This window comes from Lissotriton vulgaris, chromosome 4_1, assembly GCF_964263255.1.
Source record: "Lissotriton vulgaris chromosome 4_1, aLisVul1.2, whole genome shotgun sequence".
NCBI lineage: Eukaryota > Metazoa > Chordata > Amphibia > Caudata > Salamandridae > Lissotriton > Lissotriton vulgaris.
The window spans coordinates 1,360,648,800-1,360,672,158 of NC_141691.1; the positions used below are offsets into that span (position 1 = coordinate 1,360,648,800).

Sequence of the window (23,359 nt, forward strand, 5' to 3'; positions counted from 1 at the left end):
TTCAACGCACCGGTAGGTGGTCCTATGTAGATAGTGTTGACTTAGTTCACCTTGGAAGTGAAGATGAAGTCACATATGAGCACCAATCCTGAGCGTTGATATCAGTTTCTCTTTGGACTTTGTCCCTACTCTTGGATGCAGAGCCTAACAATAATTAAAGGTACCAGTGTGCAGATCTGGAAAAAGAGACCATTCCACAGAACGGGGAGAAGGAAGGGCCGCGACACATATGAAGTATTCACCAGAAAGGAAGTTACTTAACTTTGGTAACTCATTCTTCTGATAAATAAGCCAAACAATGATTTCCCATCGCTAGATAAGATGAATAAGTTTCTTATCTTCGGTAATGCTACTTCTTGTGGATACTCTTATTTAACCACAGATTCCTCATCGTGGAAATATGCCCAGGGACCAGACCGGATCTGTGATACTTTTACATGATGGTATGTTATGAGGCTCTGCATCAGCCTCCCTTTGCCCTGGAAGTGATGGATGGAGTGGTTCATCACTAGGTCTGATCTAAGGCCCTATAAACCAGGATGAGCTCTACCATGAAACAGAGAGCACTTTGGATATTCTCATAGGAGGGTTATAGAAACAATAGTACCCAAGGGTCACCTTTCTTTCAAAGCTCACATGTTTTTCATCACTGGGTCTGATTTAAGGCTCTATAAACCAGGATGAGCTCTACCATGAAACAGAGAGCACTTTGGATATTCTCATAGGAGGGTTATAGAAACAATAGTACCAAAGGGTCACCTTTCTTTCAAAGCTCACATGTTTGGGTTTAGGAGACTGTAGGAAAGTGGGAATCTGTTGCAGTAACCCCCCCATACCTTTTTTTACCTGATTTCTGAGGCACTTAGACTGAAGCACAAGTTACTTACCTTCTGTAAGAAACATTAGTTAATTAGATTCCTTACCTTAGAATTACCCCCAGGCATCAGACTGGATCCGGAAAGTTTTCGTCAGCAGTACTCCTGCGTCGGTAAGTGTCGTCTGCGGCTCCGCGTCCGTCGTGTTTGCCAGGATGACTTCGTCGAAGTACTTAGAAGCCGCTCTCGCGCGCTGACATCAGTTCTGTGCATAGCTTTCTGCACCAGGAACGCAGAGCCATGCAAGAAACCTACACTGGTGCCATGAAACTAGGGCCCTGAAAGGGATGACCTTAACCCTAGATATCAGTTCGCAGAACGGGGAGGATGGGTGGGGCGGTAAGGAATCTAACACTAACTACTGTTTCTTACAGATATATCGTTACCGAAGGTAAGTAACTTGTGCAATGGAAAGAAACAGGTTAGTGTTAGATCCCTTACCTTAGAATAGATACCCCAGCAATACCAACCCCGGTGGTGAGTCTGCGAAACAAGATCACACCAGAAAGTCCTGGAGAACGGAACAGCCGAAAAAGCCATCCCTCCGGACTTGGCTGTCCAGGCAGTAGTGTCTTGCAAACGTGTGCAGCGAGGCCCACGTAGCTGCCTGACAGATGTCCTGTAAGGGGGCTCCTCGACCCAGGGCAATAGTCGTGGCCCTAGTGGAATGGGCTCTCAGCCCAACAGGGGGCTCCTTTTTAGCCAAAGAGTAGCAGACCTTGATGCACAACACGACCCACCGAGAAATGGTTGGTTTGTGCACCGCCAGTCCCTTCTTCGCGCCCACGTAACCAACAAATAGCTGGTCGTCATCCAGAAGTGGTGTGTGCGGTCGAGATAGAAGGAGAGCGGACGTTTTGGTTCCAGATGGAGGAGCCTCTCTTCCTTTTTCGAGGGATGCAGAGGCGGAAAGAAAGTGCGCAAGGTGAGGGACTGCCCGATATGGAAGGCTGTAACCACCTTGGGCAGGAAAGAAGGACGAGTCCTCAAGACTACCTTGTCTGGATGGACAGAGAGTAAATAGTTAAGAACAAGATTCAAGTCCTACTGAGGCATCATGAAAGGAACAGGAGGGAACATGTGAGTGATGCATTTCAAGAACCTATTTACAACAGGGGACTTGAAAAGAGAAGGCTGAAATGGCCGACAGATAGCCTTTGCTGGGCAAGAGAAAGAATAAAGAGGAGTACCTCTGAAAGGGGGGTGTGAGAAGTTGGCCTGATATGTAGTGCTCACTATTCTAGTGATCACTGTGTATCATTCCAAACGACCCTTATTGATGATTGGTTGTAAGTCAACCGTTAGACCAGCTATCCTAGTAGCATGGACAAGAGCAGTCTTTAGGCTAAACTCTAGAGGGCGTGTTAAGCCAGCTGTTATACCATCACATATACCCCTTGAACACCAAGTGAAAGGACACCACACAAGTTGTTATGAAAATAAAGTATATTTATTTAGAACACAACAGCCCTGGGCTCTTTATGAGGACAGGGCGCTAAGCACAATACAAAACTCTTATGAAAATACTCAAAGTCGCACAATTTACACAAATGCCCGAGGGGCACGAAAAACCATATACTCTAAAAGTGGAATGCGAAATTACTAGCAGGTAAGTACTACTCTAATAGGCTTTAGGATTACTAGGACTTGACTACTGAACCTTCAGATTACTAGCAGGAGGCCTAGGGAGATCGGGTGCAGAGTGTGCACTCTCACGCGGGATGCGGGACAAAGTCTATGGATGCTAGATTTCGTAAAGTTAGTGTTATCGGACGAATCCGACTAGGTAGAGCTGAAACGAAAAAGGATCTGGACCTTTGGATAGTTAAGCTATGCTGGAGCACCGAAGTGCTGAGTTTACCTAGCCCAGGGGCTGCGGATGCATAGGTCTGAAAAGACGTCGGGAATCCTCGTTGCAGTCTATGGAGCCTGAAAGAAGAAGCTGCTGGCAGGTGACCAGTGTTGTAGTTCGAAGTGATCCAAGCCTGGATCGAAGATGGAAGACACCTGTAAGCAGAGGGGACCAAGTTCTGAATCACTAGCCAGTGATTAGATGGGCACCAGGATGGCACCGGATGGAGTCACCTCGACCAGGTGAGTGGGCGACGCTGGGCTCTGCAGTCTCACGGACCAGGAGTCGTTGTCAGTGACCAGGATGGAGGTGTGAGCTGTCCCACGATGGTATCTGCTGTCGACGTCGCTGGACCCAGGATTGGGCAACAAGTCTTGGCAAATGCAAGCCCACGCGGTGGACTTAAAATGGCGTCTGGAGTGGACCAGGAGGGTCCGGGGAGCTCCTCTGTTGGAGGGGAGCAAGGGCCAGTCTGGAGCAACCAGACCAGCGTTGGAAATGTCGTCGTTCGTCGTCGGGAAGGCCAAAAGCCAGCAGGCAAGTAGCCAGACAACGCGGTGAGCAGCAAAGAGCAGAAGGGCCCCACGCAGATCTCGTGGATGCTGGGGGGCTGAACTTCGGTGCTGGAGCTGCTCAGGGTGAGGGGTTCTCACACCCCAAAGCACTCACTCGAGGATCCCTCGGCGGTCGTGCTGGGAAAGCGTCGTGCAGTCCTGAAGATGGCCGGTCCCTCGAGGTCTCGTCACACCCACGAATCTCAGCTGGGCTGATGATGCAGATAGAGGTCAGAGGTGCCAGGGAAGCCGGTTCTCGTCGAGCTGGGCAGTCTTGATCCGGAGGAGAGACTTACAGCAAACCGCGATGCTTGGATGGTGCCTGCGGGTGCAGGGTGGCTACTCCTTAGCCACAAGGGAGAGTCTTCTGAAAGGTTCAAGAGTTCTTGCGTGGAAAGTCATCAAGATTCGGAATGATCTAATTTGGAAGGGGTCCCCGCTCCCACCTTTATACTAAAGAAAGGGGCTGGTACGGGACTAGGTCCTGCCCATGGGTGGGACCATGAAGGGGGGTGGTTACACCCCTCTCCCATGCCGGACTTTCCCCAGCTCAGGGGCTGGTGTGCCCCTGGAACCGGTTCAAACTGGCAGATGCATAGTGAGCACCGGGGTGCCACTTGCAGTCACCTTCCTATTCAGCCCTGCCTACCTAGGATACACAAAACCCTGTCTGGGTCGGTGCTAGCACCGCCCCTGACAGGAAACCCTTTGTCCAAGCTCTCCTCGCTGGGAGGACTCCCAGCAGCAGGAGGTCAGACCTGTGTCTGTGGTGGCAGCATCCATTTTGTGATGCTGAGGCTCGAGTTAACTTTAACCGGGGTTCACAGTTACATACATGTCGTGTCCCTCTAGAAGGGTGGAATGCTAACCCCGTCGCCAGAATTGGCGAGGGGTTAGTATTCTAATTCGTATGACACCTTACTCGACATATTTTGATAAAGCGATACCAAAGATAGCAAATAACCGCGAGGATTATAATGCACTTAAGAGTATATGGTACGCGTTATCATAGAACAGCTATAAGGACTTGGTTCCGCAAGCTGCAGACGGGCTCAGCTCATGCCAGAGCACCATCTCACATAATTCCAAGCACTCTGCCTTCAGGATTGTTAAGGCCTGCCATAGGAGTGACTGATAGGAATACATGTGTCCATTTTAGGGTTAGATATAGGTATACTATATCTACAGCAAAGGGTGAGTACACCACTTTGCCCCAGCTGTCGTGCAGCCAGTAGTGTCAGATTTAGATGGCCAGTCAGGGGTGGCATAATACATGCTGCAGCCCCTGGTAGGCCCTGGGTACACCTATGCCCTGAGTTACAGGGTCTGATAAGGTGGCCCAGTACCAATTGGTAAATGCACCTAAGGTACTAGTGTCAATTTTAGAGAGAGAGCAGTAGGCCTGGGGCCCTGAATAGCAGGGTCCCAGGTCAACTAAGTCGAAAAACCAGCAAAACACCAGGCAAAAAGTTGGGGGTAACCATAGTCAGGTATCCACCTTCCTACAGGGGGCAGAAAGTGGATCCACAGCCTTTGCTGTGCACCATGCCACAAAGTTGTTCCACCTACAGGCGTATACAGATTTTGTGGAGGGACGCCCGGCTGCCAGAATCACATCACAGCCTTCAGGAGGCAAGTAAAATGGCCTCAACTGTCGCCGCTCAATCTCCACACATCTAGGTGGAGACTGGACAGGTTCGGGTGGAGGACCGTCCCCCGCTGCCACGACAGAAGATCCTCCTGAAGAGGCAGACGAATCGGGGGATCTACTGACATGCTGATTAGCTCGGGATACCAGTATTTTCGTGCCCAGTCTGGATCCACAAGGATGACTTGGGCCCAGTCTCGCTTGATCTTCTTCAGCACTCTGGGCAGAAGTGGTATAGGCGGAAAGGCGTATAACAGACCGCAGTTCCACTCGCAACGAAAAGCGTTGCAGAGCGAGTGCCGCCTTGGAAATTCTAACACGCACAACTGATGACAATGCCCTTTCTCTTCGGTGGTGAATAGATCTAACGAAGCCTCTCCCCACTGCTGAAAGAGTTCAGAAGCCATTCGCGATCCATCATGCACAGACGGCTGTGTTCGTCTGCCCTGGCGTTCAGGGAACCTGCCAGATGTTGAACCACCAGAGTGACGCCCTGGTGTTCCAGCCATGTCCAGAAGCGCAGAGCCTCCTGACAAAGGGTCCACGACCCCACCCCGCCGTGTTTGTTGCAGTACCACATGGTGGTGGTGTTGTCCGTGAACACCTGCACTACACTTCCCCGGACAGTGGGAAGGAATGACTTCAGTGCAAGTCGGATCGCCCGCAGCTCCAGAAGGTTGATATGGAGCCGGGACTCCGCCGGAGACCAGAGGCCTCTGATCTCTGCCTCTCCCATGGGCCCCCACCCATCCCAGGAGGGACGCATCCATCACTGCTACGTGCTCCGGTTGGGTTAAGGAGAGGAATATGCCGCTGACCCAATCGCGGTCCGTGAGCCACCACTGCAACTGTCTCGCAGTGCCTTCCGAGATCAGGACGTGGTCGGACAGGTTGCCCTGATGCTGAGCCCACTGAAACTTCAGTTCCCACTGCAGAGCCCGCATCCGCCACCTGGCGTGATGCACCAGTAGGATGCAGGAGGCCATCAGCCCCAGGAGCCGCAGCGTCAACCTGACAGAGACTTGGGATAAAGGCTGAAAAATCGGAATCAGAGCCTGAATATCCCGAACCCGCTGCTTGGGAGGATAAACCCAAAACTGCGCAGAGTCCAGAACCGCTCCGATGAAGAGGAGCTTCTGAGAGGGTCACAGGTGTGACTTTGGCACGTTGATGGAGAACCCCAGCGAGTGCAGGAGATCGGCCGTAGTCTGGAGGTGGGAGACGACTGTCTGGGGCGAGCTCGCCTTCAACAACCAGTCGTCGAGATAGGGAAGACTGAAACCCCTGATCTGCGCAGATGAGCTGCGACCACCGCCATCACTTTCATGAACACCTGTGGGGCGCTGGTAAGGTCGAAGGGGAGCACGGTAAACTTAAAGCGCTCGTGGCCTACCGTGAACCGCAGGTAGCGCCTTTGGGCCGGCTGGACTGGGATGTGGAAATATGCGTCCTGCAAGTCGAACGCTACCACCCAGTCTCCAGAGTCTAGGGCAGCCAGGACCTGAGCCAAAGTCAGCATCTTGAACTTCTCCCTCCGGAGGAAGCCGTTGACGCTCCAGATGTCCAAGATAGGGCGTAGGCCTCCTTTGCCCTTCTTGGGTGCCAGAAAGTAGTGGGAGTAGCAACCACGTCCTACTTCTGGCCCAGGAACGCGCTTGATGGCCCCCTTGGCCAAGAGGGCCATAACTTCCTCCTGCAGAGGTTGCAAGTGATCCCTCGACATTCGGTGGCACTGCGGTGGCATGGCTGGACGGGTCGCCTCGAAAGGGAGAGAGTAGCCCCTTCGGACAATTTGCAGCACCCACCTGCCTGACGTGATGGAGCGCCAGTGGAGGAGGTGATGGCGGATCCTGCCTCCCACTGGCGTCAAATGGGCCTGATAGCTCGGATTAGGTAGGCTTTGAGGCAGATTCTGCTGGAGCAGATGATGTGGACTGACCTTGCCGTTGTCCCCCGGCACCACCACAGCGGTTACCACATCCGCGTTGAGGCTGGTTCTGCGGCCTGTGGCTGGAAGGACGTCTGGGGGCTCCATTCCTTGGCCACGAAAGGGGCAAAAAGTGGAAGTTTGCTGGCGCTGGCCCGACAGACCCAAGGACTTGGCCGTAGCTCTGGAGTCCTTGAAACACTCTAGCGCACTATCCGCTTTGTCGCCAAAGAGGCGATGGCCATCGAAGGGCATGTCCATGAGCGTGACCTGGACATCCCCCGAGAAGTTGGCAGTCCTAAGCCAAGCGTGGCGACGAATCGCCACCATCGTGGAAATCGCCCTACCCAAGTCCACACCTGATCAAGTATCGTGCTGCCCAAAAGGCAAGCGATGTTGACAGACCACAGCCCCAAACTCAGGGAGGATAACAGTTTCTTGCTAATCTGATCATACCTTTTGGATTCCCGATCCGTGGAGCAGTCGGGAATGCGGTGTGGTACGTTGAGGCCTGGATAACCAGACTCTCGGGGTGGGGTGGGTGGACAAAAAGCAGGGGTCGCCCGGAGCCGGGCAGTGGCGTCGGGCCACATTCCGATCCACAGGAAGGCCTGAGGAGGGCTTGGACCGGGTGCCCATCAGAACGTCGTTAAAGGCTTCGTTAAATGGCTGTAGAGGCTCAGAAGAGCTTGCCTGCGGTTTGAGCACCTCAGTGAGGAGGTTAGTCCTCACAACCGTGACAAGGAGCTCAAGAGCCAAGGCCTTGGCCGCCCTGTTCAACACCACGCTGTAAGCAGCACCCTCCTCCGAAGCCACGGAGGGAGGAGAGATCAATCCAGTGCCAGGCGAAGTGTCTAGACCACTGGCCTCCCCCAGCTCATTTGCCCAGTCCTGACTTAACTGGCACTGCTGTGCCAGAGGGTCCTCAGACCCTCCCAGTCCTCCCTTCATCCGTGTCCTGATTAACAGGCAAAAATGACGGAGCCGGGTCGTAGGTGAATGGGTCACCCATCGGTGTCCGAGACGGGGCCGCTCCGGCGTCGGACCCGGACCGTGGCTGAAACCGGGGGCAGCGTCGTCCGAAGACGGCGCCGGGAGCGACACCCTTTGGGTCAGCGCCAGCAGAAGAGTCTTGAGGTCGACTGGCGACAACCCGGATCCAGGCCTGGATCCTGTGGGGCCCCTGCGTCGTCGGGACCGGAGTCGACGACGGCACCGGGGCCGAAGTACCCGACGGCACCGGGGCCTAAGCCGCCAGCCCGCTAGGGTCCCCAGTCGGATTTGCGGGGCCCGAAGGCGCCTCGACAGACTCCGACTGAGGGAAGTGAGTCCTCATGGCCATGAGGAAATCACGTATCTCCCCCGGCGTCTCATTCAGCCCAGGGACCGGCGGGTGTGGCTCCGGCAGAGCCGCACGGGCGGTGTCGCCCGAACACCCGGCCGCGTCACGCGAGCGGCGGGGGCAGTCCAAAGAGCAATGTCGTCTCTTCGACTTTTTTTTCCGAATGTCTCAACTTACAGAAGGACTTGGAGCCCGACGAGTGATGGTGACTCGACGAGCGGCGATTACTCTGGCTCCGCGACCGGTCCGTCGACTTCCTCCTCGACCGAGACCTTGAGCGGCGCGGAGCTGACTGCCGGAGTTCTAGCAGCTAACGGGACCGCTCCCGTCTAGCCTTCGAGGTCAAGGCCCGGAAGTCGGGGCACGACTTGTCATCGTGGTCGGCCCGAGGCAGTAAAGGCACCGACATTAGGCGGTGACAGGCGTCGCAAGGTTTAAAACCAGGCATCCCTATCAGAACGACGAGTCGATGTCGACTCGAAAAAGTGATCAAAATAGATAAAAAAAGTTAGTAAAAAATGACCAAGAGTACTGCTCTTCCCGGATCTGGGCATGCTGGCGAGGAAAAAAGAAGAACTGATGTCAGCGTGCGAGGGCGGCGTCTAAGTACTCCGACAACGTCATCCCGGTGATCACGACGCTGACGACGGACGCGTAGCCGCAGACGACGCCTACCGACCCGCTGGGGTACTGCTGACGAAAACTTTCAGGATCCAGTCTGATGCCTGGGGATATTCTAAGTTAAGGAATCTAACACTAACCTGTTTCTTTCAGATATCCACCTTAACCATTAAAAAGGATTTAAAATTACAATTGAATAGACACCTAACTTGATATTTCTACCTCACCCACCAAATAAAAGGTATCAATTATTAAATATAATATGGTAACTCAATACTATCCAAAGAAAGAGGTAAGTCTCACAGTAGTGAAAAACAAATTTGTGAGTTTTTCACTCACAGGACATTTTACAGTTAAAAGTACATGTTCAACTTTTAAATACAATGCACTTTGCCCTATGGGCTGTTTAGGGCAAAAGGTTTATTTTGCTAAGTCGAATTGGCAGTTTAAAACTGAAAACTGGCTGCAATGGCAGACCTGTGACATATTTCAAAAGGCTTTTTAAGTGGGTGGCACAATAAGTGCTGCAGGCCCACTAGTAGTATATAATTTACAGGCCCTGGGTACATATAGTACAACTTTACTAGTGACTTTTAAGTAAATTATAGGTGACAATATTACCATATTAATATTAACAAATATTACCATGGTTTAGGGAGTGAGCACAATCACTTTAGTACTGGCTAGCAGTGGTATAGTGCACAGTCTTAAGGCCCCAAAAAATTAATTCAGCGCAACAGGAGGGGAGAAAGCAAAAATGTTTGAGGGTGACCTTGTAGAGAAGGACAGGTTCAGCAGAATAGCTTGGGCGACATTCCGCAGAACCGGAAAAATCAAAGGTTTGGGAGGACATACATAATAAAGTTGGAAATTTCACCTCAATCAAAAAAAGCTACTGAAGGGCACAGAATTGACAGCGAGCGAGTGTTATCCAGAGTGGCGAAAAGATCCACCTGATGAGTGCCCGACAGAGTGAAGATGCTCTGTACCACCACAGAGTGCAGACACCAATTGTGGTTGGTAAGATGGCACCGACTGAGAATGTTAGTCTTGGTTTCCAGAGAGATGGGAAAATGGTGGTTGACGGGCCAGATTCCACACCGTCGTACCATCGCCCAAAGCCTCATGCTGTTTGACAAAGAGGGTAATACCCAAGTCCCCTCCGTCCCCCACATCACAGTAATATTGTCAGTTAGGGTCTGACAGACTGACCACAAAGGTAAGGGGGGAATGCCCTTAGTTGCTAGGCAGATTGCTCTCAATTCAAGTAGGATAATGTTAAGAACCTGCTCCTCTGGACACTAGAGGCTTCAGATCACAGTTCTTTCAGATGCCCAGAGGGAGAAGGTATACATCACCACCAGAGTAAGGTGAAGGGGAATCTCTCTAGAAAGATATTCCTCTACTGACCATTAGCACAGGTCCAACGCAGTGTCCAGGGTGGTTGTGATGGAGATGGACAAATCTCCCTCGAGTTGGAATCACAGCCAGTGATGGAACCATGGGTTCTCATGTGCTAGCTTGTATATGTGACCAGGAGGATACAGTAAGTCAGCAGACATGGCAAGTAAAGAACCTTTAGAATGAAAACTTGTGCTCTCTCTTCCAAAACACTAGAATCATTATCACAGATGTTACAGATCATCTTTGTGGGAGAGAAGGCTACAGTATTGAGGGTGCTCAAAGGGCTCTAGCTGAGACATGGGAATGTTCATGGAAAAGCCCAAGTCGCACAGCAGGGATGCTTCCGATTGAAGGTGAGAGACAACATTATCTGCAGGAACTGACTTTGAGCAGCCAGTCATATAGGTACAGTAATACAGGAAGATCCCTGACCTTCTGAGATGAGGTGCAACCTCCACCATCACCGTGGTGAAAATCTGAGATGCCAAAGTCAGTTAGACCAGGTGGACTGTGAACGGGTACTAAGTAGGCTCTACAACAAAACACAGGTGCCTACCACGTGACTGCAGGAACAGTATATGGAAATATGTGTTCTACAAGTCAAGGGACTACATCCAGTTTAGCTTCTAGTAGTATCAGAACCTGAGCTAGGGACAGTTCCATGAACTTTTTATTGTGGAGTTAAAGATTCAAGAGCATGAGGTGTATGATGGGACTTGGACTGGCTTTCTTCTTGGGAACCAGGAAGAACGGAGAACAGAACCCCTGCCCAATTACCTGTTCTGGTACCAACCAGGGGCGGATTGGCACTGCGGGCACTCAAACACGGACCGAAGGGCACTCTGTGGGCCGTTCTTTTTCCCCCTTTGCCAGTCCACAGAGAGCACTAACAGGGAGTGGAAAGCAGATTCGCTGGGCGGCCGTTCAGCGATGATCAGCTGTGGCCTCTCCTTTACTCCCTGCAAACCTGCTGAAGGATAGGTTGGCGGAGGTGTTAATGTTCTGCCAGAATCAGCCTCTCTGGGGTCCAGGTGTTGCTCAGGTCTTTGAGCAATTTTCGCCGCACCCCCCCTGGGGCCCACACAGCTCAGAAACAGTGTTTTCATTAACACCTTGCCCACAGCCCTTCTCATTCAGGGCATAGTGGGTGAGGAAGAACGGATCTCGTTGTAGGGGCCAGGTGATGTTGGGATCTCACACCATCTTAGCCCCCCCACTCCCATGGATGGTCCAGCAGCTGTGTTTTTTACTTTATCCCCTCTCCTGCCATGCCATTGCCCTGAGGCACTGGAGGGCTGTGGAGGGCTGAATAATTTACAAATAGCTGGGGCCTCTCTGTTTTTCAGGTGCTCCTGCGCGGGAGGATAATTTTGTATTTAAAGGGGCCTTGTTGTTTTTTAGGTGCCCCTGAGCTGGAGGGCTGGGGAATAATATTTTAAGAGAAAGGGGCCTCGCTGTTTTTCAGGTGCTCCTGTGCTGGAGGGCTGGGGAATAATTTTGTAATAGGGGCCTCGCTGTTTTTCCGTTGCATTGTCACCTTGGCCCTGTGTCTTTTCCAAGAACAATATCCTCCCACTTACATTCCTTGTGTGTTTCATGAAAGGGCCCGCCCGCGAATGTGGACCACGCCCCGCAAATATGGGACAGTTTTTTCGTCAGTGCCCGGGCCAAATTGTGATCCCAATCCGACCCTGGTACCAACTACACTAATACTTTCTACAACAGCTGCCACCCCCAGCTGCAGGATATACAGATATTCCTCTGACTGAAGAGACTAAGGAGGACGAGGGGGTGATGTGAGGGGGAGCCTGTTTAAAGGGTAGGGTGTAGTGGCCCCTTTCTACAATCTGTAAGCCCATTGGTCATAAGTTATGGCCCTTTAAGTCTGTTTGTCCGATTTCACAATCATCTTTTAGAAAATATACAGAACTTAATGATATACATAAAACAACACACCAATCAACTTCTAGAAAAATATCTATATCTTCAGAGATATATTATCTACTGGCTGTTGCCAGTAAATAGTTATAGTTAGGACCTAGTTTCCATAGGAAAAGCATTTTTTCTTTTCCCAATAACTTGGCGCCGGATGACGAATCTTCGCAAATTTTTCATATATATAAGATAAACATAAGAGTGGTGCTGAATGGATGAAGCCAAAACCCGGTTTTAAGAAGTGCTTTAAGTGCAAAGCATGCCTACATGGTATGAATCGCACTGAGTTTAAAACGTCTTTTAATAAAACCGTGAAAATCAGAAGCACCATCACCTGCAAAAGTGAATTTGTTGTGTATCTTTTACAATGTCCCTGTCCCAAGATTTATATCGGAAGTACAACTTTACCAGTACACCAACTGGTTTTACAGCATAGAAGAGCAATAGTGAACCAGGATAGGTCTTACCCTGTGGCTCGACATTTTGAACTCCATCACCAAAGTAACCCCGAAGGTCTGTTATACTCTTGTATTGCAGAAGTCCCAAAAAAGAAGAGAGGGGGAGATAGAAAGGGGGAGTTAAGATTGGAGACTTACTTTATTTTAGAATTTAATTGTAAGGGGGGGGCGTGGCTTGGACGGCGGTGAGAATGGCCGCCTAATCTGTCTCCGCTCCGCACAGGGACAGAATCGGATCCTGTTACAGTGCAGCCCAGAGCCCGAGCGCCACTCTAGTAGATGGCTTCTGCAGCTGCTTGGTTTGAAGTACGGGAAATATGATCTGCGGCCCCGCTACGGACAATGGAAGGAGTATATAACGAATCGGGCTGACAGTCCGGGGGACCCGAAAACCAGCCGCCATCTTGCGATCGCAATCGAGGTCTAACTACTAACTCGGAGGTGCTCAGAAAAACGAAGATAGAGTGCGGTCTCTTCAACAGAGGTGAGCGCTTGATTTCCCCATGCTCAGAGCAGCGCACGGTTGGCCCCGATGACTTGCCACAGCATCGGGAGGCAAATCAACCGGTCACGCGCCACTATTGCCTGACAACAAAATGGCGCTTTTACAAGACCCTGCTATGATCGCGACCTGCTTCCTCGTCATGCGATCCTTTTTGAGGCTTCTTGGGGCTATCTAAGTGTCCCCTCACTGTGCTATGTCTGCCGCGCCTTCCAGCATCCACCGGCACACACGCTAAAAGGGGCTCCCAGGCTATCACTCTGCACGTCGTGCCTGACCTCAAGATGGCGGACCTATATTCACTTTGATACGGCGATTTTCTCCTTTGGCAAATCACACTAACGTTCAGCCTCACAAAATCAGCCAGCTGTAGCCCATAACTGCTCCTTTGCCCTAATATCGCCAGACTATTGCTACTGAGAGGAAGTTACGCTGTACCTACACCATAACAACTGCAACCAGCCTACTGTGCAGTGTTACTAGTGCAGTGTTATTGGTGCATGAAAATAGTGGGCCAAGGAAGCAATACTACAAGAGGGCACTCCCTGCCAGTGAATACATAAGCCTGACTCTGATTTTGCGGTCGCCCGTGGTACAACTGCTATCGAGCCACCTTCCTACTGACTCCTAGTAAATACCGAAAATGGCGGACAGGGACCCAAAAAACACTAAGAAGGTACGACCAGAAACATCAGTCTCAGACTCACCTATTAAAAACAGGGGTGACGTTGCTAGTACACTAGACATGATTTTGAGGAAGCTGGCGGACGTGCATGAGCTAGCCAAATCGACGAAATGCAACACCGACGCGATGCAGCTTGAACTAACCGCAATCAGGGCAGACATGAACTCCTTATCTCTACCCCAAGACGAAGCAGAGCAAAGAATTAGCGATATCGAAGACAAGTCCACGACGGGCGCTAAAATTGTACAGCATCTCCAATCAACCACCAGCGATCTCAGACGCCAAACCTCGGAATTGGAAGATCGCAGCAGAAGAGGAAATGTGCGAATCTTCGGGATCCCAGAAAATGCAGAAAAGGACGCTGACTCGTGCATAGCCTTTCTGGAAGCATGGATTCCCTCTGTTACGGGGATACAGTTCCAGCACGGATTGGAGCTAGACAGAGCTCACAGAGTGCCGACCTTCACACACCGCACAATGAGAGGCCCTCGACCTCTCATATGCAAACCACTGAGGTTCCAGCACGCGGAAGCCATTCTAAGGTATGCTAGAACAAACCACAATATCAGCTGGGAAGGTAACAAAATCACATTTACCCAGGATTATTCAAGGGAAACTGTGGAAACACGGAAAGGCTTCCTTTCACTACGAGAGAAATTAAGAGCGAAAGATATTCAGTTCTCTTTTGCAGGCCCAGCGAAATTCAAGATCTCGGACCATGGCCGCTCCTATCTATTCACCAACCCGCACGACTTAGCATGCTACCTCAGCGACAAACCTCAACAAGAAATGGACACGTTTGGGGGTCAATCCAATAAAAGGAAAACAGACGCCCAAGAAAAAGGCAGTTAGAACTATCTCTAGCCCTCGTCTTCATTGATCTTATTGACAGGTATGTCCGAATGCTGAAATGTGAATGCAGGCGGTCTGTCACTCCAGCTTTAACGGCCTTTAACGACATACCCTAGACTCTCATTGTGTTCCAACTATGATACTTAACCTCACTGATCGGACTCTGTATTCTGTAAATATGGTCTTCTCTACGTGCAGTGTTTAACTAAGTTGCGACCCACATTAGTAATCATTAACTATCACTATCGCTAGCGATAAGTATCTACAATCCCTATGACCATCAACTACTACTGTTAGCCTATTGACATTCTGTTGTGGATCTAAAAAAAGCGACTTACGATATATTGTCTACTTACAGTCACTTAGAGACTGGTATGTCTGAAGCTGAGAGATGACGGATAAGAGGACACCGGCACCACACTGCACTACTTACAGTGCTCAACTGTTTTAGTTTTACTGTTTTACAGTGCTCAAGGGTTTTAGTATACGATAACTATCACCGATAACCTGATGTGAGCCATTTGTAATACAAGGTTGATTTACCAATTAGATGCTTTACTTACCTTTGAACATGCGACACACGCTTAATTGTTCACACTTAGCCTTACGTTACAATGTAACTGAAACTGTTAGCAATAATTCTAGCTATCATATGCAAAAAAAAGTGGGGCTCTCTAAGTAAGTAGTTCTACAGTTACTTTGTAAATTTCTGCAATTTTGGCGTTATTATGGACATCCTCCGGGGTGCCCGAAGTACTAAGTCAAATGGTTAAATGATAAAAGTTGAATGTACTTAAGTTGCTTTATCTCTTAATGTTATCAGAATTCTACCAAGATGTCTGTACACAAAACAGATCAGTAGGATACCGCACTATGGGTCATCTACCATCTTTTTTACACATGTCCCTGTGTGGGCGCCGACAGCACTGCTGTCGCAGCTCTTCAGTTCGAGTTTTGGGGAGGGGGGTTGGGGTGGGAGGGGAGAGGGGTGCAAGGAGGGGTTGACTCAGTTGGGGGGGGAGGGCTCTAGGGTTGAAAAAAAGGTTGTTTCAGGTGTATCTCTGCTATGTACTACTCTTCATCTGCTCTTTACTCTTCTTTCTTTCCTTTCTTTATCTACTCGCACTTTCACTCCTTTCTCTTACTTACTAATTAATCTCTACCACCACGATGTGCGCAACGCGTCCCAAGGCCTTAGTAGGCTTGCAGCACTATCTATTGGAGCTTCCATAGTACACGGACTCCCTGGGTGTGCGGAATTCCACATTACAGTAAGACCATATCCACACAAAATCTTATGGCGGCCCATCACCACAACAATCCGACCAAATATCCATGGCTTCAGATAAGAACCTAGCAGGCTCTACGCTAAACGTTAAGGGGCTTAATCACCCAGTAAAGCGCAAAAAAATCTTAAACTACCTAGCCAAAACTAAAGGGGACATAATGCTCATGCAGGAAACCAAATTATCCCAGATAGATGCTGATAATCTTAAACAAAACTGGATCTCACTGACACTTTGCTCCCCCGCGAATCAAAAGAAAAGAGGGGTGATCACCTTGGTTGCTAAAAAGGCAAACCTATCCCAGATATCACACTCGATGGACACCGAGGGTAGACTGAGTATTGCACACCTTCAAAGAGACGAGGACCATATCTATGTGGCAAATATATACGGCCCTAATACAGACATGCCTGAATTTTGGGAATATGTGTCGAAAGAACTTGAAAATATTCCACAAGATGAACTACTAGTGGTCGGGGGAGACCTTAACCTACCACTAGATCCCTTGTTGGACAGGCAATCCAAAAGTACATACCATCCCCCATGCGCCCACGAAGCATTGAAACGAATGTGTGCCAAATTCCACCTACATGACTCATGGCGCCTACAACACCCAGATGGCCGTGACTATACTTTCTACTCCCCTCCTCACAATTCTTATTCAAGAATTGATTACCTTTTGATTTCCGACTCTCATACACACCTCATCGACGAAACGGATATAGCCCCCATATTGGTGTCGGACCATGCGGGTATCCATATGAAATTGGCAGGCTCCCATTCTCTTATCCCCCCCAGACGATGGAGATTTAACGATGAGATACTTTCAGTGCCAGAGAACAAATTGAGCATAGAACAATGCATACAAGAATTTTTCCAGATAAACTCACAACCAGAAACAGACCCCGCCATAGTATGGGACGCGTTCAAGGCCACATTAAGAGGTAAACTGATAGGTATCAGAGCCCGTATGAATAAAGAATTAAACTCTGAACTAGACTCTCTAGAGAAAACAATCAAGCAACTAGAGTTGCAACATTCCCGTGATCTGAACAATAAAGCTACCATCGACCAATTGACGAACCTGAAATATAAATACAACGCCATCCTTAGTAAAAGAGCAGGAGTATGGATTAACAAATTCAAGGCTTTAAGACTTTGTGAGGGTAACAAAGCAGGGAAACTCCTGGCTTCCTATCTTAAACACAAAAGGAAGCAATTCCATATAACATTGATTAGAGACCAATCCAACAACACCAAAACCAAACAGAAAGACATTCTTCACACATTTCAGTCCTTTTTTGAGGAGCTCTATAAAAATAATAACCCATTCAACATGGAAGAATGTAACAAATATTTAAACTCAATTCGACTCCCACGGTTAACCGAATCTGACAAAATCAGGCTAGGGGCTCCACTGCCTATAGCAGAAATATCTTCCGCAGTCAAAACACTAAAGAACAATAAAGCTCCGGGGCCTGACGGCTTCACGGACAATTTTTATAAATCATTTGAAGAACAACTTAACCCAAGACTCCTTAAACGAACTGTTCCATTCATTTTCACTGTCAAACAGAATTACCCCCACGATGAGTGAAGCGACAATAATAGTAATCCCCAAAGATGGGAAAGACCCCCTACTTCCTAAGAATTATAGGCCGATATCCCTCATAAATTTGGACTGCAAGATTTACGCGAAGGCTCTAGCTTGCAGACTAAACAAAGTTTTACCCGCCCTAATAAATAACTCACAGGTGGGGTTCCTGAAACATCGCCTTTCTAACGACAATACAAGACTCCTATGTCATGTACTGGAGAAATCGAAAATCTCGAATGCCCCCTCTGTAGCAATCACCCTGGACGCGGAGAAGGCGTTTGATAGAGTGTCGTGGCCTTTCCTCCGCCAATGCATGCACATATTCAATATAGGTGAGACTTTTATTAATATGGTCATGTCATTGTACGCCTCCCCTTCGGTTAGAATTGCCATCAACAGTTCATTATCAGAACCATTCCTTCTCGAACAAGGAACTAGACAGGGTTGCCCTCTATCTCCCTCTCTATTCCTCCTGGCAATGGAACCTCTCCTCCGTGACATACAACAAAACGCTGAGATTAGTGGCATCAACTTCGGGGATAAAACTGTAAAACTGGCTGCTTACGCAGACGATATTCTGATAGTCACTGAAAACCCTGACACCTCTATAGCCGCAATGATGGATTCTATAGAATCATACTCTAAACATTCAGGCTACAAACTGAATCGAGATAAATCTGAAGTTAAACCCCTCAACATATTCACTAATAAAGAATCTTTAGGTTTATCAGGTCTAGTCTGGCAAAACAACTACATCAAATACCTGGGTATAGAATTTGGAAGCTCCATCATAGAAACCCTACTACATAATGAGAAACTCACTCTCGAAAAAATAAAAACTCAACTAGACGGATGGTCACCCCGCTTCATCACTTGGTGGGGTAGGCTGGAGACCATCAAGATGATGATTACACCGCTAGTAAACTATCTAATTACCATGCTCCCCTTAATGCTGTCTCAAGAATTTCATAATAAATTAGATAAAACTATTAACAATTTCATCTGGAGAGGGAAAAAAGCACGTATCAGCCTGCAAAAACTGAAACTAGATAAATCCATGGGCGGAGTCAACCTCCCGGACTTTAAAAGATATCAAATTGCCTTTCTAGCGAAACAAGGATCCTATTGGCTGTCTACCCCAATGGACTACTCGCCGGAGTGGTTGGATGTCGAAAAAGCGCTTCTGGAAGGCATGCCTCCCATCTCGATCCTTTCAATGAAAGCGAATCAGATCCCATGTTCTAAACCCATATTCACCAACACCAAAATAGCCCTACTCAGGGTAGATAAACTGCTTGACTCAACGATAAGGAAATCTAGGTGGGAAGCGATCTGGAAAAACTCCTCAATCACCTACAAAGGTAAACCACTATTTAACCCGACCTGGATCAAGAAGGGAATCTTCTTCCCCCACCAACTCTATGACAGTGGCTACCCTCTACCCTTTACGAAAATCCAATCGAACTTTGGGATTGATAGTTCCGACTTCTACATATTCCTCAACGTTAAAACCGCCATTACAAAAGCGGGACTGACATCCAAACACCCAGCTCTTCCCTCACTCCTCTCCTCCCTAAATAAAATAGGCCACCAGGTCTCAAGGTTATACAAATTATTGAGCCCGCAATCACCAACATTGAATACCAAAACAATGCTATCCTGGTCGTCAGTCGCCTCCTTCTCCATCTCAGAGCTGGAGTGGTCCACGGCGTGGAGATCTTGCACAAACCATAAAATAAGCCCTACATTATCACAAGCCAAATTCTGGCTCATGCATAAAGTCTTCTGGACGCGGCTCGCCTATATGCACATAAACTCAGCCCAGACGCATTCTGCTGGAACTGTAAGCGTGCAGAAGGAGATCTAGAACACCTTATACTCCAATGCGACTGTGTTTCACTATTTTGGGACAGGGTATTTGACTTCGTCCACAAAGTATTTAATATCTCACCTATCAAGGAACTCCCCTATCTTATTTTCGGATTTACTAAAGAGACCCAACTCCCAGAAATAGACAGGGCACTCCTTGACCTCCTCTTTACGGCAGCTGTGAAAGTCGTTCTAAATAATTGGAAGGACACCAAAAAAGCAAGCTATGCCTGCTGGCTAAACTGGGTGATTAACCTCCGAGGAGATGATAACATCACTCTACAAAACACACCGGGGCGAACTTCACAAAGGAAACTTTGGAACTCACTAGATATCTACTTCAAAACCCACAAACCACCGTGAAACTTCATGCTCCCAGTTTCTTCCTACAGCTCCCGGGGGGCCGCTTATACTTTTGCACAGCTTAAATAACCAGTCACTCGTAACCGGACTGCTAAAGCCGCATCGTGGTGGACATCTAACGTCCAACTTCTTACATCTTACATCTAGCTTCTTACCTCTTACATCTCACCTCTAACCTTTATTCTCTCTTTCCTTTTTCTCCCTCTTCCTCTTTCTACTCCGTTCCTTTCCTTTCCATCTCCAATTCATTTGTATTGTAGCCCCTCAGGAACCCAGCCTTGAAAGGCTGCTTGATGGTTTCCCATATTGTCTTCAAGATCGTCCCGAATTACCACCACCATGGGTCCTAAGGCATTCCTATGCTGAATGATGTGTATTTACACGCATCGATTGTATGTACATTGCAATTTATGATTTGTATGATGTATAACCCTGAAACGTCCAATAAAAACTTTTGAAATAAAAAAAAAAAAGAATTTAATTGTAATGAACCACAGGGTTTGAACGTTGATGAAGACCTATACACCTGTTTGGGTTGACTGTCTAAATACAATGAACTATTTCATAAACCTCAACGATCCTTGAACTGCATTTTTAAGATTTTTTCATTATGAACTTCCTTTTGGTGAAAATTTCTTGTTGATTTTAATGGTTCAAATCTGAAGCTTTTCCTTTCTGTATCTTCACATACAGAGGTGGTTTTTTTCTTGAATGAAGGCTCTGGGAGAAATTTTTTACAATGTAGTAATGCTGTCTTTTGCTCTGTGATATGCACTGCCACTTTGGAATAATGCAATTGATTGTGCAATTTGAATGGAATGTTTACATTAAAAGAGTACTGTATTTTGAGGTAAAGGCACTTGCACCTTTATAATGAGACCAAGGAATCCCTCCAATGCTATGTAATTATATATCATAGGAGGATGGTATGTAGATATGAATAACTGTGAGAAACACAGAAATATTTGCACTTTATTTGAGATATTAAATACCTTTTGAGCACTAGCACTTTGTCATTTTCCATGTGCAATATCCAGTCGATTTGTTTACAGTATATATTTATCTGTTGACCAATGCACTTGATGTTTTTAATAAGGTAGAATTGTTTGACAGCATTTCCATTAGTATAACTCCCCCATGTTGTAGTAATGTAAACTTGATAGTTAGAGCCAGGACGATTTCCTATGAGACTAGACTGTGTCAAATTTAATACAGTGACTTTTTCTGGCAACACATATGATTAAGGACAATAATTTCTCTCACATAAAAGAAAGGGTTACGCTCGATTAAAATAGGCACTTGCCTTATTTTAAATCGCAAACATAAGAATTTTTGTTTGCACAAGGGAGCTAACATGTTTCCGTTGAATGAAATATGCACTTTCACTTTGAAAATTGTGAATGTTACATCTAAGAGATAATGATACACATATATATATATATATCTCTTATTTTGAGCATTTTTTAATATTATTCCCTTATAAATGCTTTGTTGTGTGAGGTCCTGCAATAAGATATTCACTTTGATATCTATGTATTTGGAAAATGTCAAGATGGCCGCTGTGTTTACTCTAACAGTGTTTCATTGTGAGTCCTTTTACTGTTTTTATCACCCTGTATGTGTGTGAAAAGGGAGGCTCAGACCAACGCAAAAACATCGTGATCAAGGGAGCCTGACTCCCGAAACGTGTTGATGGTACATGCTTAAATAAATAAGCTTTTGATAAAACCCTGCTCGTGAGTGCCTGGATGCTTTTAGTGTTAAAGACTGTGGAATCTAGAATCTTATCCCGAATATATATATATATATATATATATATATATATATATATATATGTGTATATATCAAGAGCAATGCGCCAAGCGCTTTGGGAGGGCTACCCATGACTCATCTGACCATCCAGCCTTGTTCTTTGTCCCGATGTCCTCACAGCCTCCCTCGCTGTTTAGAAAAGAAGTCCGACGCGTTTCGGGGCAGACACGCCCCTTCTTCATGGACGTTGTTTCAACACGTTGCACAGTAGTTCACCAACTGATTGAAACGCATTTTGTTCCAACCAAGGCCGCCCTAAGTGGGTGTAGCTCATGACGTTTGTGCAGCCAGGCTTTCTGGTTGCTGTAGTTCAGTTGTTGGTGACTTTGTAGTTCGCCTTCAGTAGGTGTGCAATCCGGTGTTATTTCAGTCAAATTATTTGTATCCTTGGGTTGCAGGTTGGAGGGGTGGGTTGCGAGGTCATTAAAATCACAATGATGTGTCACGCTGAAAAAGCGGGGATTCGTATCCCTGCTGCAGTCTTCACCGGCTCCTGCATTTTAGATGGTCGGCGAAGCGGAGCCCCTCCCCCGGTTATGGCTGACCGTGGAAAATGTCAAGAGCAATGCACCAAGCGCTTTGGGAGGGCTACCCATGACTCATCTGACCATCCAGCCTTGTTCTTTGTCCCGATGTCCTCACAGCCTCCCTCGCTGTTTACAAAAGAAGTCCGACGCGTTTCGGGGCAGACACGCCCCTTCTTCATGGACGTTGTTTCAACACGTTGCACAGTAGTTCACCAACTGATTGAAACGCATTTTGTTCCAACCAAGGCCGCCCTAAGTGGGTGTGGCTCATGACGTTTGTGCAGCCAGGCTTTCTGGTTGCTGTAGTTCAGTTGTTGGTGACTTTGTAGTTCGCCTTCAGTAGGTGTGCAATCCGGTGTTATTTCAGTCAAATTATTTGTATCCTTGGGTTGCAGGTTGGAGGGGTGGGTTGCGAGGTCATTAAAATCACAAAAGCACACCTACTGAAGGCGAACTACAAAGTCAGCAACAACTGAACTACAGCAACCAGAAAGCCTGGCTGCACAAACGTCATGAGCCACACCCACTTAGGGCGGCCTTGGTTGGAACAAAATGCGTTTCAATCAGTTGGTGAACTACTGTGCAAGGCTGGATGGTCAGATGAGTCATGGGTAGCCCTCCCAAAGCGCTTGGCGCATTGCTCTTGACATTTTCCACGGTTAGCCATAACCGGGGGAGGGGCTCCGCTTCGCCGACCATCTAAAATGCAGGAGCCGGTGAAGACTGCAGCAGGGATACGAATCCCCGCTTTTTCAGCGTGACACATCATTGTGATTTTAATGACCTCGCAACCCACCCCTCCAACCTGCAACCCAAGGATACAAATAATTTGACTGAAATAACACCGGATTGCACACCTACTGAAGGCGAACTACAAAGTCACCAACAACTGAACTACAGCAACCAGAAAGCCTGGCTGCACAAACGTCATGAGCCACACCCACTTAGGGCGGCCTTGGTTGGAACAAAATGCGTTTCAATCAGTTGGTGAACTACTGTGCAACGTGTTGAAACAACGTCCATGAAGAAGGGGCGTGTCTGCCCCGAAACGCGTCGGACTTCTTTTCTAAACAGCGAGGGAGGCTGTGAGGACATCGGGACAAAGAACAAGGCTGGATGGTCAGATGAGTCATGGGTAGCCCTCCCAAAGCGCTTGGCGCATTGCTCTTGATATGTGTATGTGTATGTGTATGTGTATATATATATATATATATATATATATATATATATATATATATATATATGAAAAA

The 23,359-nt window shown here is 47.9% G+C and overlaps 1 protein-coding gene across 1 annotated transcript in view; it reads right to left on the reverse strand.

Annotated features, from left to right (window-relative positions):
• The window catches only part of SMCHD1 (structural maintenance of chromosomes flexible hinge domain containing 1), a 2,274,803-nt gene that overhangs the window by 25,761 nt on the left and 2,225,683 nt on the right, over positions 1–23,359 (reverse strand). The window lies entirely within an intron of this gene.